At 46.9% G+C, this 18623-nt stretch overlaps 3 non-coding genes across 3 annotated transcripts; 1 reads left to right on the top strand and 2 right to left on the bottom strand.

Moving 5' to 3' along the window:
• Nucleotides 1-4032: 4032 nt before the first annotated feature.
• trnan-guu (transfer RNA asparagine (anticodon GUU)) lies at nt 4033-4106 on the bottom strand. Its single transcript has one exon. It is a non-coding gene; the product is annotated as a tRNA-Asn (tRNA).
• Nucleotides 4107-9292: 5186 nt separating this feature from the next.
• On the top strand, nt 9293-9364 carry trnae-uuc (transfer RNA glutamic acid (anticodon UUC)). The gene has a single exon. It is a non-coding gene; the product is annotated as a tRNA-Glu (tRNA).
• A 9065-nt stretch (nt 9365-18429) lies between these two features.
• trnae-cuc (transfer RNA glutamic acid (anticodon CUC)) lies at nt 18430-18501 on the bottom strand. Its single transcript has one exon. It is a non-coding gene; the product is annotated as a tRNA-Glu (tRNA).
• Between the last annotated feature and the right edge of the window lie 122 nt (nt 18502-18623).

Here is an 18623-nt window from a genome sequence, read left to right as displayed (position 1 = left end):
GGGAAGCAAAAAAAAAGTCAATTCAGGATGAACCTTCAATGCAGCTTCTTGAGAAACCACCAGACACGAAATGGTTAACATCTGGGGAGGTGGAAGTGGGGAGCTGGGGGAAATGAGATATCAAGGCATTGGCACCGACACCAGACAGAAACTCAACACACAGGCATGGCGAACATTACGGGCAAGCCAGAGTCATAGAGATACACAGCACAAAAACAGGTCCTTCGGTCTAACTCATCTGTGCCGGCCAGATAGCCTAAATTAATCTCGTCTCATTTACCAGTACTTGGTCCATATCCCTCTGAACTCTTCCTATTCATATACCCATCCAACTGCCTTTTAAATGTTATAATTGGAACTACACCCATCACTTCCTCCGGCAGATCATTCCTTACACTTGCCTCCCTCACACCAAACATATTACCCTCCTGTTCTGGACTTCTCCCATCTCTGGGAAATGACCTTGTCTATTTACCCTATGCTTGCCTGTCATGATTCGATAAACGTCTGTAAGGTCAACCTGCAGCCTCTGGTATACCGGGGAAACAGCTCAAGTAATGCACTACGTTTAGTTGTAGCTTCACACTCACCGAACCTTCCTCCCGTGTAAAACACTGTTTCCCTCCCCCCACACTATCCATGGGAAAAGCCAAGAGCTCTGAGATTCTGGAGTTGGGGGAATGCCACGTAGAATTCCTAAAATGTGGAAATACGCAATTCAGCCCAACAAGTCCACACCGCCTGTCCAAAGTGTAACCCATCCAGACACATTCCTCTATCCCGTTATTCCACATTTACTCCTGACTAATGCACACTGAGGGCCCGTTTAGTTCGGCCAATTCACCAGAACATTTTTAGATTTTGGGAGAAAGCTAGAGCACCCGGAGGAAACCCACGCAGATAAGTCGGGGAGAACATGTAGACTCCAAACAGACAGTCGCCCCAAGCCTGGAATCGAACACGGGTCCTTGGTACTATGAGGCAGTGCTAATCACTGAGCGATCGTGCTACTACTGTGGGCAGAACGAGGTGGGGACTGGGGCCTTTGTTAATTGTACCACACAGTGGATTGTGGAGTAAGGATAAATCTCACGGGATCTCGGGAGAGCTAACCAACTGGGTACAAAAATTTAGAAGCGCGTTGTTGTAGATGCTGGAATGCTTCTTGAAAACAACCAATGCTGGAGATCACGGTGGGTCAGGCAGCGCTGTGCTACTCTATGACTGGATAGTGTGGATGTGGAGATGATGTTTCCACTCGGAGAAGGGTTGAGGATGCCAAGTCATTGAGGGCATTTAATACAGAGATAGGTTCTTGATTAGGAAGGGGTCAAGGGTTATGAGGAGACGGCAGCAGAATGGGATGGAGAAACATATCAGCCGGGATCGACTGATGGAGCAGACTCGATGGGCCAAATGGCCTCATCCTGCTCCTGTATATTATGGTCTTAAAGCTGGGCAGATGACTTAAGGGGTTCTCACAAACTATTTCAGAATCCTGAAGAGGAGTTGTTGGACTCGAAACTTTAACTCTGCTTTCTCTCCACAGATGCTTCCAGTCCTGCTGAGTTTTTCCAGTGTTCTCAGTTTTTGTTTCAGATTTCCATCATCCACAGTTCTTTGTCTTATTTATCACAGTCATTTCTTGCCCTTCCCAAGTGTTTGGAACTTCATCTCACTGATCTACAAACTGTTCACTTACCGTAGAAATGACCACTACCTCCTTATCAGAGTAGATCACTTTGTTGCAAAATGATTGCCCAATTCTGTGACCAAAATAATTGCATTCGTAATTACTTACACCAGGGACTCTCAATATCTCAGGCAAGAACACAGCCAGATAGTTTCAGACAGTACATTTATGTGATTTGATACAATTCCTTATTCCCTACTTTACCAGGATGTTGCTGGGAATGGAGGGTTTGAGTTAAGAAGAAGCTGGGACATTTTTCCAACCGAGCCTAGCAAGTTGACAGATAACTTTATAGAGGTTTTTAAAATCAGGAGAGGTATAGATAAGGTGTCATTTTCAGGAGGCTCAGAATATTTTATTGCCCCAGAAGGTGTAAAAGGGGGTCAAAGCTTCAGCAGAAATCAAGCAGAGCTGAGAACAGACAACATCCAGCTCTGTGGGAACAGGGAGATCAGCTGACAGAGAAATCAGGACCTGAAATCCGAGCTGACATCAGACTACCGTGTTATCAGTGCTTTGATTAGCAGTACCCATCCTCTACCGTTACTGAGCTTCCCACTCGTCTTGAATGCCACGTATCCCCTCGATATTCCGGATCCAATCCTTATCATTCTGAAGCTATATCTCTGTAAGGAGTCTCAGATCAGAATTATTCTCTTCAACATGTGCAGTCAATTAATTCGCTTTTGTTACAATGCAGCGCACATTCACATACTGAGCTTTTAGTTTTAATTTTTGTGATGGTTAGAATCCAGTTTTGATTGCTAGTACATTTATTCTCCTTGTCCCTTTCTCTCATTCTCTGATGTTTATTTTCCACATCACTACATTGCTCACCGGCCTTGATTTGGATTCGCCATGTTAAATTGCCCAGTGTCCAGGATGTGCAGGTTAGGTGGGGTAGACATGGGAAACGCAGGGTAATCGTTTCAAAGTAATAGAAGCAGTAGGCCATTTGGCCCATCGACCCTGCTCCGCCATTCATTAAAATCATGGCTGATCTATCAATCACCTCAGCTCCTCCTACTTGCATTATCCCAACTACACTTAATTCCCCTACCACGCAAAAACCCATGCAACAGTGTCTTAATGAAACTGCTTTTACTGCTTCCTTGGGCACAGAATTCCATAGATGCACCGACCTCTGGGAAAACCAGCTCCTCCTCATTTCTGTCCGAATTCTACTCCCCCCTAATCTTGCAGCCTAGTCTCAACCGCCAGCAGAAAAGACCTGATGGGATGGTGATGGTGGAATGGTTGGGAGGTGTGTCTGGTTGGTGTATTTTTGGAGGGCTCCGTGTGGAGTCGATGGCCTGAATGGCCTGCTTCCACACTGTAGGGATTCAATGATATACTGCAGTTATGTTTGCCCCCGATCACAGCACCCAGAATGCCCCATCTTCCACAAATCGAAAGACAATTCCCACCCTGCCCTCTTGTATGTGTATTATCTAAATGCTTAATCGTTTCTGGTGAATACAGCCCACACCTCCCACTGCTGTCAGTGACCTTTACAATGCTGATGAAACAATGCAATACCTGCAGTACTGAAAATAGTAAGGCTTCTAACGATACCAGTTACTGATTCACTGCACCTTCTGATTGACAGCATTGGAAATACAATGTTGGAGCCTGACAGAAATGAACAGTTTAAACAAAAACCGACCTAACCCTTCACTAGGCTCCCCGCTCAGCACACTGTACTTACTGCCGGTAAACCTTAAAACACTACAGCCCCACAGTGCAATGAATTCCCACTTTCTAACAAAGTCCTGGATGTCACTCACTCAGCTGCTATCTTCAAAAAAATGAAGATTTATGCTCCTCGTAAGGGCAAAACATCGTTGAAAGCTGCTTCTGGAAGTCCACTCTTCACAGCGACATTTTTGCTTTCATCAAAGATCATTAGAGTCATGCAGTACGAAAACAGACCCTTCGTCCAACTCGTCTGTGCCAACCAGATATCCAAAATTAATCTCGTCCCATTTGCCAGCATTTGGCCCATAACCCTCTAAACCCTTCCTATTCATATACTCATCCAGATGCCTTTAAATATTGTAATTGTACCCCACTTCTGAACTCAATTCCTCTTCATAATATATCACTTGCCTTGCTCATTGCCTGCTGCATCTGCCCGACAACTGGCATCCTTACATCATTCCTGGTGAAAGGCTTGTGCCCAAAACTCACTGTCCTGCTCCTCAGATGCTGCCTGATCTATTGCGCTTTTCCAGTGCCACATTTTTCGACTTTCACCTCTTGTCCTCACTTTCTCCACATTCCAATATATCACCATTTAAACAATTCACTGATTTTGTTTTAAGAAAATCCAAACACTCCGTCCCTGGATGGGCGCGAACCACCAACCTTTCGGTTAACAGCTGAACGCGCTGACCAATTGCACCACAGAGACAGATACGAGCACCGCCCCTGCAGTCTCTTTGAGGAAGCTACTATTCAATTCATAATTCAACTTGCCCCGCCCAGAATTACCATTGTCTTCTATCAGTTTTTCTTTTCCATAATAAAGCCTTGGACATTCAATGTGGAGACATGTGGACAGTCTGATCCCACCATCTGCAGGCACATCCATGTCACGAAGAATTAGCTCTCCTACATCCGGGCCATTGCCCTCCGAGCCTTTCAGTGTTTTGCCTCTTACCGAATTTTCTCATTGGCCCCGAGCCACATTGCGGCACTGCACTTGCCATGTGTTTGCCAATTGAGACACAGACCTGGACCAACTTCGGGAAGAGGCAAATCACTGAGTTCTGAACAAAAACCGTAGCACACTCAAAACATCGGCTTTGTTTACCTTTCCACAGATTCTGCTCGACCCGTTGGCTTTCTGCAGTATTCGCTGTGCTTGTTCTACACAAATGCTGCTTTCCATTAAAGAACTTCAAACCCTGCCCTCTGGTAACTGACCCTGGTCAGTGGTAATAGGTTCTTCTGATCATTAACCTGCCCAGTCCCACCACTTCTTCTCCCATCATTGCCAACAGCCCCTAGAAATCTCCAGTTAACCTTCTTTGTTCCAAAGACAACATTCCCAAATTGGGAATGTCTCAACAAAATGGAAATTCCTCATCCCTGGACATGATGCAAGTGTTACAATAGGGAGGAGATTTTGGCAAAATATTGTCAGTTAGCAGGTGGAATAATTCTCAGGAAGTAAAAGAGAAATCCCAGTCTCCAGCTTTGTGAAGCTTTAGAAACTCTTTGGGAAGTGGAATTAGAGGAGAATGAAGGATGAACTGTCCGACTGAGCAGAGACAGTCCAGACACCGTCCCCTTGTTTAAGAGGCCGGGAGATGGACTCTGATATTCTCAGTAAAAAATGAAGTCTGCAGATGCTGGAGATCACAGCTGAAAATGTGTTGCTGGTTAAAGCACAGCAGGTTAGGCAGCATCTCAGGAATAGGAAATTCGACGTTTCGAGCATAAGCCCTATTCCTTAGATGCTGCCTAACCTGCTGTGCTTTAACCAGCAACACATTTTCAGCTCTGATATTCTCAGGACATGAACTGATCTGAGACATTGAAAGAATTCTCTGCATATCAGGAATTCAAACCCCTTCACGGCTGGGGGTCAATGAGAAAATTCGGTAAGAGGCAAAACACTGAAACGCTCGGAGGGTGATGGCCCCGGTGTAGGAGGGCTAGTTCCTTGTGACATAGATGTGCCTGCAGGTGGTGGGATCAGACTATCCCCGGTGTCTCCACAGTGAATGTCCAAGGCTTTATTATGGAAAAGTAAAACTGATAGAAGACAATGGTAATTCTGGGCGGGGCAGGCTGAATTATGAATTGAACAGTAGCTCCCTCAAAGAGACTGCGGGGGTAGGCTGGCCAATCCTGTCTCTGTGGCTCAATAAATCAGTGCGTTCGGCTATCAATCGAAAGGCTGGTGGTTCCAGACCAGCGAGGGACAGGGTGTTGCGTGTTTCTCGCTCCGACCGCTGCGAATTTCGCGTTTTTAATGGTGTCAGGAAAATGTTTCCCAAACGGAAATCTTCTCTACTGAGGAAGTACAAAGGAGTTTCTGAATTGATTGAATTTCTAACGTAAAGGACTACGGATGCTGAGAATCCAAGACAGAAAGAGAAACTGCTGGAGAAATTCAGCGGGTTTGGCTGTACCTGGAGAAGGAAAAAAAAGTTCTGAAATGTTGTCTCTGATTCTCTTTCCACGGATGCTGCCTGACCTGTTGAGTTGCTCCTGCAATTTCTGTTGTTGTTTTTAACTGAATGTCCATTTCATCTTTCGGATGAAACACACAGACTCGCCATTTGCAGATATTTAATCCTTTCAAAACCTGTGAAGTGACTGGATTCAAACAAACTCTGCAATGATTCACTCTTTCTCAGCTCCACAGGCAGACAGACTTGGGAAGTGAAGCTGTCAGTGTGGTTCTGTATTGGTGGGCCGAGTGGTTAATGCGATGGACATGAAACCCATTGCGGTTTCCCCACGCAGGTGTGAACCCTGCCGACTACAGTTGAGAAACGTCGTCAAAAAGAAAGGGAGATTGCTCCACGTTTTTTTTAAAGATGCAAATCAGTGGAGGGGTTGAAATATTTCAATCACATTGGGACTGGTCGGGAATCTGCAACCCACCGCCTGTCAGGGTGGAACAAGCAGATACCCACAGAGCTGCTTTTGAGGCAATGAGTCAAGTGTTTGGAAATGAGACTAGAACAGTGAGGGGCTGGAAATCGTGATCGAAATGAAGCAGGCACCTGAGGACAAGGGTGTTTTATTTGCTAGTGAAAGATACTGCTTCACAAAGTTTGGACTATTGAAAGCATTCGGTTCGAAGCCGGCATTCGGTTTGAATTCCTGATCTGCAGGAACGAGACTCTTCACTGTCTCGCTTCAGTAAGTGTCCCTGAGAACATCGGAGTCAAGTCACAGCGCTGTCAGAGGAGAGGAAGCTGAAATAGCCCCACACGCTGCTCACGAGCACATTTCACTCTCCTTAACTCACCGCCCCAACCACTGTGGTTCCTGGGAGTGGAAAGGGAACAATCACCAAAACCCAGTCTCAGCTTTGTAAATCTTCAGAAAATAAGAAAACCGTACATCCCTTTGCATCTTCTATCGTGACATGACAGTGTTGATTTTAAATGGCTGTCCAGTCAGTGCCGATTCGTTTTGGCTAAAAAAATGTTCCTTATCTCATCCCAGCATTTCTTGCCACAGGGAACTGTGTGGCAGAGTTCATGTACATATTTTCTTGTATGGTATAATACATGGAAATATCCCAACAATTAAAGGGAGTCAGGGGGCTGAGTTGAGTATGGTTGCCATTACAAAAGAGATAGTGCTAGAAAAGTTAAAAGGTCTTAAAATTGATAAATCTCCTGGTCCCGATGGGATACATCCTAGAGTTATGAGAGAGGTGGCTGAGGAAATAGCGGAGGCATTGGTTGAGATCTTTCAAGAGTCACTGGAGTCAGGAAAGGTCCCGGATGATTGGAAGATGGCTGTTGTAATCCCCTTATTCAAGAAAGGATCAAGACAAAAGATGGAAAATTATAGGCTAATTAGCTTAACCTTGGTTATTGGTAAAATTCTAGAATCCATCATTAAGGATGAGGTTTCTAAATTCTTAGAAGAGCAGAGACTGATTAGAACAAGTCAACATGGATTTAGTAAGGGAAGGTCATGCCTGACAAACCTGTTGGAATTCTTTGAAGAGGTGACAAGTAGGTTAGACCAGGGAAACCCAGTGGATCTGGTCTGTCTAGACTTTCAAAAGACCTTTGATAAGATGCCACACGGGAGGCTGCTGGGCAAGGTGAGGGCCCATGGTGTTCGAGGTGAGGTGCTGGGATGGATTGAGGATTGGCTGTCTGACAGAAGGCAGAGAGTTGGGATAAAAGGTTCTTTTTCGGAATGGCAGCTGGTGACGAGTGGTGTCGCGCAGGGTTCGGTGTTGGGGCCACAGCTGTTCACATTATATATTAATGATTTGGATGAAGGGACTGGGGGCATTCTAGCGAAGTTTGCAGATGATACGAAGTTAGGTGGACAGGCAGGTAGTCCGGAAGAGGGGAGGCTACAGAAGGATCTGGACAGTTTGGGAGAGTGGTCCAGGAAATGGTTGATGGAATTCAACGTGAGCAAATGCGAGGTCTTGCACTTTGGCAAAAACAATAAAAGCATAGACTACTTTCTAAATGGTGAGAAAATTAGTAAAGCCAAAGTACAAAGGGATCTGGGAGTGCTAGTCGAAGATTCTCTAAAGGTAAACATGCAGGTTGAATCCGTGATTAAGAAAGTGAATGCAATGTTGTCACTTATCTCAAGAGGGTTGAAATATAAAAGCAGAGATGTGCTACTGAGACTTTATAAAGCTCTGGTTCGGCCCCATTTGGAGTACTGTGTCCAGGTTTGGTCCCCACACCTCAGGAAGGACATACTGGCACTGGAACGTGTCCAGCGGAGATTCACACGGATGATCCCTGGAATGGTAGGTCTAACCTATGAGGAACGGCTGAGGATCCTGGGATTGTATTCATTGGAGTTTAGAAGATTAAGTGGAGACTTAATAGAGACGTACAAGATAATACATCAGCCATGATTGAATGGCGGAGTGGACTCGATGGGCCGAATGGCCTTACTTCCACTCCTATGTCTTATGGTCTTAAGGTATTTTGTAAATAACATACGTTTGCTGGTTGTTTGTACTGGGTATTTCTGGTTCATTAGCCGCTGTTTAATGCTGAGAGGGTTGAGTTGTCTGGACATCATTTCACAGATGTCTTTAATGCAAAGTAATGTGGCTAGCGTTTCTGCAGATGTTGTGTCTGCTTGTGTCAGTTTGTTGATGTGAAATTGGCACACTGGGTTTATTGGGTAGGCAAAAGTGAGGACTGCAGATGCTGGAAACCAGAGTTTAGATCAGAGTGGTGCTGGAAAAGCGCAGCAGGTCAGACAGCTTCCGAGGAACAGGAAAATCGACGTTTCGGGCTAAAGCCCTTCATCAGGAATAGAGGCAGGACGCTTCCAGGGGTGGCGAGATAAATTGGGGGGTGCTGGGCCGAAATTAGCAAAGAGCACAATAGGTGAATGGTGGTGGGATGGAGGTGACAGATCAGAGAGGAGGGTGGAGCGGATAGGTGGGAAGGGAGATTGGCAGGTAGGACAGTTCATGAGGACAGCGCTGAGCTGGAAGGTTGGAATTGAGGTAAGGTGAGGGAGGGAAAATAAGGAAACAGATGCCCTGGGTTGAATTCATCCCTGACGGAAGATGGGGCGTTCTTCCTCCAGGCATCGGGTGGGGAGGGAGCGGCGATGGAGGAGTCCCAGGACCTGCATATCCTCAGCAGAGTGGGACGGGGCGGGGGAGGTTGAAATTTTGGGCCATAGGACGATGGGGTTGATTGGTGCGGGTGTCCTGGAGATGCTCCCCCAAGCGCTGTGACTTGACTCTGCGAGGAGTCTCCAGTCTCCCCAATGTAGAGGAGACCGCATCGGGAGCAATGGATACAAGAAATGACATTGGTGGAAGCTTTCTCAAAACCGTGGCGTGGGTTCGATTTCCGGGCAGGAAAGCAATCTTTAATAGAGCTGCCAACGTGCACGGATATATCCCTGGTGGTCTAGTGGTTAGGATTCGGCGCTTTCACCGCTGCGGCCCGGGTTCGATTCCCGGTCAGGGAAGCAATTTTCAGCGGATATTTTGGCTACCCACTCTCAGTTCCATCTTGGTCTTGGTAGTTACTGGGTGCTGCAGTGTGTAATGGCTCGTTGAAATAGTGTCCTGATTCAGTTTGTTTGTATGTGTAGGGGTGATTGCTTCTGTAGCTAAGTACTTAGTTCGCGTGCGCTGTTTTCCTGTTGAGGCTGTTTTTGAATTTACCATTGACTGCTCGCTCGACTGTGACGTCTAGAAATCGCACTTTGGTGTTGTTCTCCTCTTTTGTGAATTTTATGCCAGTGAGTATATTGTTGATGGTGTTGTACGTTTCCTCTAATTTGTTTCATTTTTTCATGACAAAAGTGTCATCACTGTGGCGGACACAAAGTTTGGGTTGGGTCGTTGGAAGAGCTGTTTGTTCGAGTGTCTGCATTATTGCTTCTGCTCGGAATCCTGATACTGGTGGTTTATTGGTTATTTCCTTTATTTGTTTGTAGGGCTTGTTACTGAATAGGAAGTAGGTGGTAAGGCACAGCTCCACGAGGTTGACAGTGTTATCTTTGCTGATGAAGTTGTTGCTGTGTTTGTGTCTTTGGTTCTTCGAGTAGTGTCTTCAGTTTTCTTTGGCCACGTTGATGTTAATGGATGTGAACAGGGCTCTATGTCAAAGGACAGCATTATTCCATCCTCTTCTATCTTAGTGTCTTTTGTGTTCAAGAATTCTTGGATGGAGTAAATGGAGTGCCGTGAATCTTCGACTTGGTGTTTTAGTCTTCAGTAGATGCCTTTGAATAGTCTGTGTATTGGTGTTCCAAGTAGTGAGACTATGGCCTGAGGGGGGCTCCTGGTTTGAAGAGGAGCAGAACAACAACAAAATGCCATTCTTAGTTGTCACAGTAGAGCGAACAGTCAATGGGGAACTTCAAACTAGCGTCTAGAGAAAAACAACACACACAAACCAAATACTTAACTACAGAAACAATCATCCCAACACCCACAAACGAAGCTGCATCAGGACATTATTTCAACAAGCCACTACACACTGCAGCACAGAGAAACTACGAAGTGTACAAGAGAAATAAGTATATAGAGTATTTAAGGAGAACGGTTACCCAATAAACCCAGTCCGTTGATTTCTCAGTGATGCTTCCAAGCTGACTCTCAAAACTTCGGTTTGTCCTTCCATTCTTTCCTGTTTGTTTTTTGTGGTTTTGAGAGGTTTCCCAATCCTCTGACTGTGTATTGGAGTTGGAAAGTTATGTTGTGGCTGTACAGGACATTGGTTAGACCACTTTGGGAATATTGTGTGCAATTCTGGTCTTCCTCCTATCAGAAGGATATTGTGGAAATTGAAAGGGTTCTAAAGAATCAATGGGTCCACAGAGGGGAAGAAGCCCTTCTGCTGCCCTGAGTGTGGGAAGGCCTTCAGTGATTCCTCCGCCCTGCTGACGAACCAGTTGGTCCACACCGGGGAAGGCTGTTCTCCGGCCACAAGTGCAAGGTGGCCTTCAGCTGTTCTTCCCACCTGCTGAGACACCAGTGGGTCCACACTGAGGAGAGGCCGCTCTTCTGCCCCGAGTGCAGGAAGGGCTTTGCTCTTTCCTCCGACCTATTGACCCATTGGTCAGATGTCGTTCAGTTGCCATAAGTGCAGGAAGGCCTTCAGCAATTCCATGGCCCTGCTGAGGCACCAGTCCGTCCACACTAGGGAGAAGCTGTTCTCCTGCCCCGAATGTGGGAAGGTCTTTACCCGCTCCTCCACGCTGCTGAAGCACCAGCTAGTCCACACATGGGGGAAGGGAGGCGGGGGGGGGGGGGTGTTTGGGGAGGCCATTCTGCTGCCCTAAGTGCGGGAAGGCCTTCAGCAATTCCTCCGCCCTACTGAAGCACCAATGTGTCCACACCGGGGAGATGCCCTTCAGTTGGCCCGAGTATGGGAAGAGGTTCATGTTTTCCTGCAACTTGCAGAAGCACCAGCGGGGGCACCAGCGCTCCCAGCAATCAGATCCTACTGGTGACGCTGCCTTGGGAACGCCCCAGGACTGAATCTCCTGCCAGCTCTGACAGTGGGTGCAGTGGGAGAGTAGGTGGGCTGTTTTTGTTTCTGATGGACTGCAATTGCCTCCCCCACCCCCCACAACCACAACCCCATGGTGGCTCAGGGTGTGCACTGCTGCCTCATGGCACCAGGAACCCAGGAATAATTCCACCCTTTGGGGTCTGTGTGCAATTTATGGAGGGTAGGAAAATGGATCTGAGTGGGTTAGTCTTTGGAAGATCAGTGCAGTTGTGTTGGGCTGAAGGACCTGTTTCCACATTGTAGGAGTTCTTCGAACCTCTGAGCTTTGCTTTCAGTGGACACTGCTGCTCATTGAGCCAGGGACTGTGCATTGCCAATGAAATGATCCAGAGAAAATAAGACTGCAAGACCATCGGAGCATACGTTAGGCCATTCGGCCCGTCGAGTTTACTCTGCCATTCGTTAGTGACAAAAGTAGTGCAGATGAGATTAACTACAGTCTGGAAACAGGCCATTCGTCCCAACAAGTCCACACCAACCCTCCGAAGAGTAACCCATCCAGACCCATTTCCCTCTGACTAATGTACCTAACTCTATGGGCAATTAAGCATGGCCCATCCACATGACCTGCACATCTTTGGTTTATGAAAGAAAAGAGGTCCACCCAAAGAAAACCAACGCAGACACTGGGAGAATGTGCGAACTCCTCACAGACGGCCACCCAAGGCTGGAATCAAGCCTGGGTCCCCAGTGCTGTGAGGCTGCAGTGGTAACCACTGAGCCAGTACATATTGCAACCCGATGTAGGCAAGCAGGAGGTTGGGAGAATACAGCAAGCTAGGCAACACCAGGATGTGGAGTAGTCAGCGTTTTGGGTATTAACCCTTCTTCAGGACTGAAACGTTGACTTCTCGATGAGAAACGACTTACGGGAATGTTGCTGGGGGTTGGAGGGTTTGAGCTACAGGGAGAGGCTGAATAGGCTGGGGCTGTTTTCAGTGGAGCATCGGAGGCAGAGGAGTGACCTAATAGAGGTTACAAAATTATGAGGGGCATGGACAGTGTAATAAACAAGGTCCTTTCCCTGGGATGGGGGAGTCCAGAACTAGAGAGTAGACATTTAGGGTGAAAGGCGAAATTAAAGTGACAACTTCTTCATGCAGAGGGTGGTACACATATGAAATGAGCTGCCAGAGTATATGGGTCAGTTGCTGTCAAATGGGACTAGATTATTTTAGGATATCAGGTCAGCATGGACAAGTTGGACCGGAGGGTTTGTTTCAATGCTGTACATGTCTCTGACTACTGGTCCTGATGTAAGTTTAAAGTAGAGTCCAAGTAACATTGAATTTTTCAGTCTTGTTGAGCTCACCTCCTGAAAAGTTTTAAATGAATCCCTCAGAACGATACTGTTTAAAAATGCTGAGTTGGGCAAAGTATCCCATCAAGTTCAACACGAACCCAGAGTTGAAGAAGTCAGAAGTCAGAACATCAAGGGACCAAAACTGATCACAATATTCCAGGTGCAGCTTCATCCACGTCCTGTATAACTACAACATAACTTGCCAACATCTATACTCAATTCCCTACTGATGAAGGCCAGTGTGCTGAAACCTTTCTTCACTGCCTTGTGTATCGATGTAATCAGAGTTTAGGACCTACTTTAATCTGATCCACAATCCAGCTGTTGGGTGTCCAGAAGCAGAGTAGTGCAGCGGGAGCGTGCTGGGCACATAAGCGGAGGTCGATGGGTCAAAACCCTGTGATGCTGTTGCTTAATGTCTCTATAAGCTGCTTTCATTTGCAAAGGTGCTCTGTTCTGTATCTTGCCTTTACCTGCTTCCCAAGGATTCTTCAGTGGCAGCAATCCCCCGGAGCTGGAGGAAGGCCCGAGCTCCAAGAAGGGGGGGTAAGACTTGTATCTATTAACTCATTTAAATGGTACCTACTGTATGGGCTATGGTTCACATTAAAACCGGAGGATCATGTCAGAGTGCTTGTTTATATTTAGCAGCTGTAGTTGGTAAAATACACTCCCTGGAGGAGCACCTTCTATGATGCTGCATTTCTTGCCTTCTGCCCTTCCCCATTTCTTATCTCCCAGCTTGATTTTATGTTTTTTTGGTCAAATTAATATCATATGAATCAGACTTGGTATTCACTGTGTGCTATTAATTTGTTTGTTCGAATATTGTAAGTCAAAATTAATGCTGTAATTTCATTTCTGATGTCAGAGTTTGACATTGAATGTGCAGGTGTGAATACCAGTAAGTTGTGAAAATAAATCAAGAACTTGTGTTTTTTAACAAAAAGAGCAGTTCACTGATATTCATGCATTGTCTCATTTGAGTGTGATGATTCAAATCTGACCATCAAACCGTTTCATGCAGTCACACAATTTAATTAAGTTTTCTTTAACTTAGTAAAAGAAAATAACTCCAGCAGGCTAAGATTTATGCAATCTATTTATAAGATTATGTCCATTGCTCGCAATATGGTCTCATCCACATTTAGGAAACTGGACGCCAACTAGCGGAATGTTTGAGGGAACAGCTCTGGGTCACAGAAACTAAACGCCTGTGCTGAACACTTTATCTCCCCCTCCCCTTCCATCAAGGACATGCAAGTCCTGGGCCTCCTCCACTGCCAAACTCTTGCTACCCGACGCTTGTCGGAAAAACATCATCTTCTGCCTTGGGACCCTCCAATTACATGGGATCAATGTACATTTCATCACTTTCCTCATTTCCTCTCCCGTACTTTGTCTCAGATCCAACCTTCCAATTCGACATCAACCTCTTGACCTGTCATACCTGTCCACCTTGCTTCTCACTTATTTGCTTCACCCTCATCTCTGACCTATCACCATCAATCCCTACCTCCATCTACCTATTACACTCCCAGCTGCCTTTCCCCCAGCCCTACGTCCTTCCCATTTATCTGTCAGCCCCTTTGGACCACCCTTTATTCTGATGAAGAGCTTAGGCTCTAAACCAAGACTGTGATGAAGCAACATCCTCAACAAATAGGAAATAGCTCCCAAGTCAGATTTCATCCCCTCTTCTGTTTCCCAGTTCTTTCAGAAATAAGAAATGTCTTTTTCTTCCACTAGAAAGTGGTCTTCCACTTTGCGCTGTCTGAAGTGTTAAGCCACACCACTACTTCAGCCACCTTTTAAGAATCCTTTCAACCTGTTTTTCTAACAATTGTGGAGGTGACCAAAAGCAAACATTTCACTCCTCCTCAATGCCCCGTTTCTCCTCCTATCAGCCATTTTGTCATGTTGTCTATGTTACATGCAGCCGAGTGCACTTGGTTTCTGAATTGAAATTGGCCATTGAAGTGAACAGGATTAATATTTATCGATGGCTAGCTGTGTTTGCACTAACTGTAATTATCCACCAATACAATGTCTTTTGTTCCACCAAAACTGGAAACAATGATCTGTATTTATATTGCAGTCGGATGTAGAAAAATCAGTCGTGCCAGAGGCCTGAACCCCATTGCTTACCCCTGGTAAGTGATCCCCCAACAAGTATCCAAAATGGTATACTTGTTCTTGAGGGGAAGACCGCAGGGGGTCGCTGCACTGGCTGCTTTCGCCAAGTCCCCTCACTGTCACCTATCTGTCTGCAATCTTTGGAGTTCCTACTTCCCTAAAGCTCCGATCTGTGACCACTCTGCCTCCCGAATGATTCTAAGCTCATCCAACTCCAGCTCCAGTTCCCGAACACGGTCTTGGAGGAGCTGGAGATGGGTGCACTTCCGGCAAGCGTAATCAGTAGGGACGACAAGCAATGCCACACCTCCCCTTCTTTTACCCCCACCTCTGACCCTACTAAAACATTTAAATACTGGACCTGCAACAACCAATCCTGTCCCTGTTTCTACCCATGTCTCTCTGTAATAGCCACAACATTGAAATCCCAGGTACCAACCCACGCTGCACGTTCACCTATCTTATTTCATACACTTCTCACATTGAAGTACATACACTTCAAGTCACGATTCCTGTTTAGAGGCACCCTCCTTCGAGATTGATGCCATGTTCCTAACCTCCCTACACTCAATTCCTGCACCCTAAAGCTACGGTCTCGGTTCCCATGCCCCTGCAGAATTAGTTTAAACTCCCCCCCACCCCAAAGAGCACTAGCAAACGTCCAACCAAGGATACTGGTGCCCCTCAGGTTCAGGTGTAGACCATCCTGTTTATAGAGGTCCAACCTTCCCCAGAAAGAACCCCAGTTATCCAGATACCGGAATCCCTTCCTCCCTGCACCATCCCTGTAGCCACGCATTTATCTGTTCTCTCTCACTATTCCTAAACTCGCGATCAAGTGGCATGGGTAACAAACCAGAGACAACAACTCTGTTTGTTCCAACTCTGCGCTTCCAACCTAACTCCCTGAAAGTATGCATAACATCCTCATCCTCTTCCTACCTATGTCGTTGGTGCCAATGTGGACCATGACTTCGGGCTGCTCTCCGACCCCCTTAAGGACCCGGAAAACACGATCAGAGACATCACGTACCCTTGCACCTGGAGGCAACATACCAATCGTGAGTCTCTCTCGCCCCCACAAAACCACATATCTGTGCCCCAAAACTATCGAGTCCCCAATAACTCTTGCTCTGCCTTTTCCAACCTTCCCTTCTGAGCATTGGGAACAGGCTCCGTGCCAGAGGCCTGAACCCCACTGCTTACCCCTGGTAAATCGTCCCCCCTACAAGTATCCAAAATGATACACTTGTTCTTCAGGGGAATGACCGCAAGGGGTCGCTGCACGGGCTGCCATCTCCAAGTACCCCTCACTATCACCCATCTGTCTGCAATCTTTGGAGTTGCTACTTCCTCAAGCTGCGATCTATGACCCCCTCTGCCTCCCGAATGATTCTAATTTCATCCAACTCCAGCTCCCGTTCCCGAACACGGACTTGGAGGAGCTGGAGATGGGTGCACTAATGGCAAGTGTAATCAGCAGGAACGACCATGGCATCCCTCACCTCAAACATGTTGCAGTGGAACATTGCACTGTCTTCGCTGCCATCCTCCAGTAAGCTTTAAAAAAAACTAGATCTGAAGAATAGAACAAGCAAAATGCAGCACTTACCTGCTTACCATAACGGATCTTATTATAAGGTTAGAGGAGGAGGGCGGGTGGGAGGGACTACCCCTGTAGTGCCTCGGGTTACTCACCTGCGCGCAATTATAGGAAGAGAGAAAACTACCCAGGTTAGCTTGCGCTACAACAGCTTCCGGGTCCACTCCGCGCTTTTTTGCAATAAAGGCGCGCAGGAGAGTCCCGGAGATGTGACTTGACTCTCCTGTCTCCCCAATGTTATAGAGATCGCATCGGGAGCAATGGACACAAAAAACTTACATTGATGGATACAAGAAAAATTAAATTTAAACTGTAAAACACACGTAACCGCGTCTACAAACAGACACTGCCAAGCAGCCCCGACCTGCTCCGTCGAGAGAGTGAAGACTGTTCATCGTTTGTAGCTGCAGAAGCAATCATCCCAACACATGCAAACAAATCTGCATCAGGATCACACTGCAGCACCCAGGTACGGTGAAGATCAATAAACAACTGTAAAGCGCATTTCAGAAGAATGGACAGCCCGTAGGCCAGCTAAAAACAGCTTCCCTGACCGGGAATCGAACCCGGGCCGCGGCGGTGAGAGCGCCAAATCCTAACCACTAGAGCGACACAAAGCGCCCTTGTAGCTCTGCTGAAAATGGCCTCGCTGCCCGGGAATCGAACCCGGGCTGCAGCAGTCAGAAGACTATCACCGGTGCATCCAGCAATGTAACTTTTTTTGTCCATTGCTCCCGATGCGATCTATAAAACATTGGGAGACTTAGAGTCAAGTCACATCTCCGGGACTCTCCTGCACGCCTTTATTGCAAAAAAAGCGCGGAGTGGACCGGAAGCTGGTGTAGCGCAAGCTAACCTTGGGTAGGTTTCTCTTCCTATAAATGCGCGCAGGAGAGTCCCGCAGATGTGACTTGACTCTCCTGTCTCCCCAATGTTATAGAGATCGCATCGGGAGCAATGGACACAAAAACTTACATTGATGGATACAAGAAAAATTAAATTTAAACTGTAAAACACACGTAACCGCGTCTACAACAGACACTGCCAAGCAGCCCCGACCTGCTCCGTCGAGAGAGTGAAGACTGTTCACTCGTTTGTAGCTGCAGAAGCAATCATCCCAACACATGCAAACAATCTGCATCAGGATCACACTGCAGCACCCAGGTACGGTGGTGAAGATCAATAAACAACTGTAAAGCGCATTTCAGAAGAATGGACAGCCCGTAGGCCAGCTAAAAACAGCTTCGCGGACGGGAATCGAACCCGGGCCGCGGCGGTGAGAGCGCCAATCCTAACCACTAGACCACAGGGCGACACAAAGCCGCCCTTGTAGCTCTGCTGAAAATGGCCTCGCTGCCGGGAATCGAACCCGGGCTGCAGCAGTCAGAAGACTGTCACCGGTGCATCCAGCAATGTAAGTTTCTGTGTCCATTGCTCCCGATGCGATCTCTATAACATTGGGGAGACTTAGAGTCAAGTCACATCTCCGGGACTCTCCTGCGCGCCTTTATTGCAAAAAAGCGCGGAGTGGACCCGGAAGCTGGTGTAGCGCAAGCTAACCTTGGTAGGTTTCTCTTCCTATAAATGCGCGCAGGAGAGTCCCGCAGATGTGACTTGACTCTCCTGTCTCCCCAATGTTACAGAGATCGCATCGGGAGCAATGGACACAAAAACTTACATTGATGGATACAAGAAAAAATTAAATTTAAACTGTAAAACACACGGAACCGCGTCTACAAAACAGACACTGCCAAGCAGCCCCGACCTGCTCCGTCGAGAGAGTGAAGACTGTTCACTCGTTTGTAGCTGCAGAAGCAATCATTCCCAACACATGCAAACAAATCTGCATCAGGATGCGATTTGAACGAGCTACATCACACTGCAGCACCCAGGTACGGTGAAGATCAATAAACAACTGTAAGCGCATTTCAGAAGAATGGACAGCCCGTAGGCAGCTAAAAACAGCTTCCCTGACCGGGAATCGAACCCGGGCCGCGGCGGTGAGAGCGCCAAATCCTAACCACTAGACCACCAGGGAGACAAAAAGCCGCCCTTGCAGCTCTGCTGAAAATGGCCTCGCTGCCGGGAATCGAACCCGGGCTGCAGCAGTCAGAAGACTTTCACCGGTGCATCCAGCAATGTAACTTTTTTGTGTCCATT

The sequence above is a fragment of the Hemiscyllium ocellatum genome, unplaced genomic scaffold (genome assembly GCF_020745735.1).
Source record: "Hemiscyllium ocellatum isolate sHemOce1 unplaced genomic scaffold, sHemOce1.pat.X.cur. scaffold_268_pat_ctg1, whole genome shotgun sequence".
In the NCBI taxonomy this organism is placed as follows: Eukaryota; Metazoa; Chordata; class Chondrichthyes; order Orectolobiformes; family Hemiscylliidae; genus Hemiscyllium; species Hemiscyllium ocellatum.
This window is presented reverse-complemented; position numbering and strand designations above follow the sequence as displayed.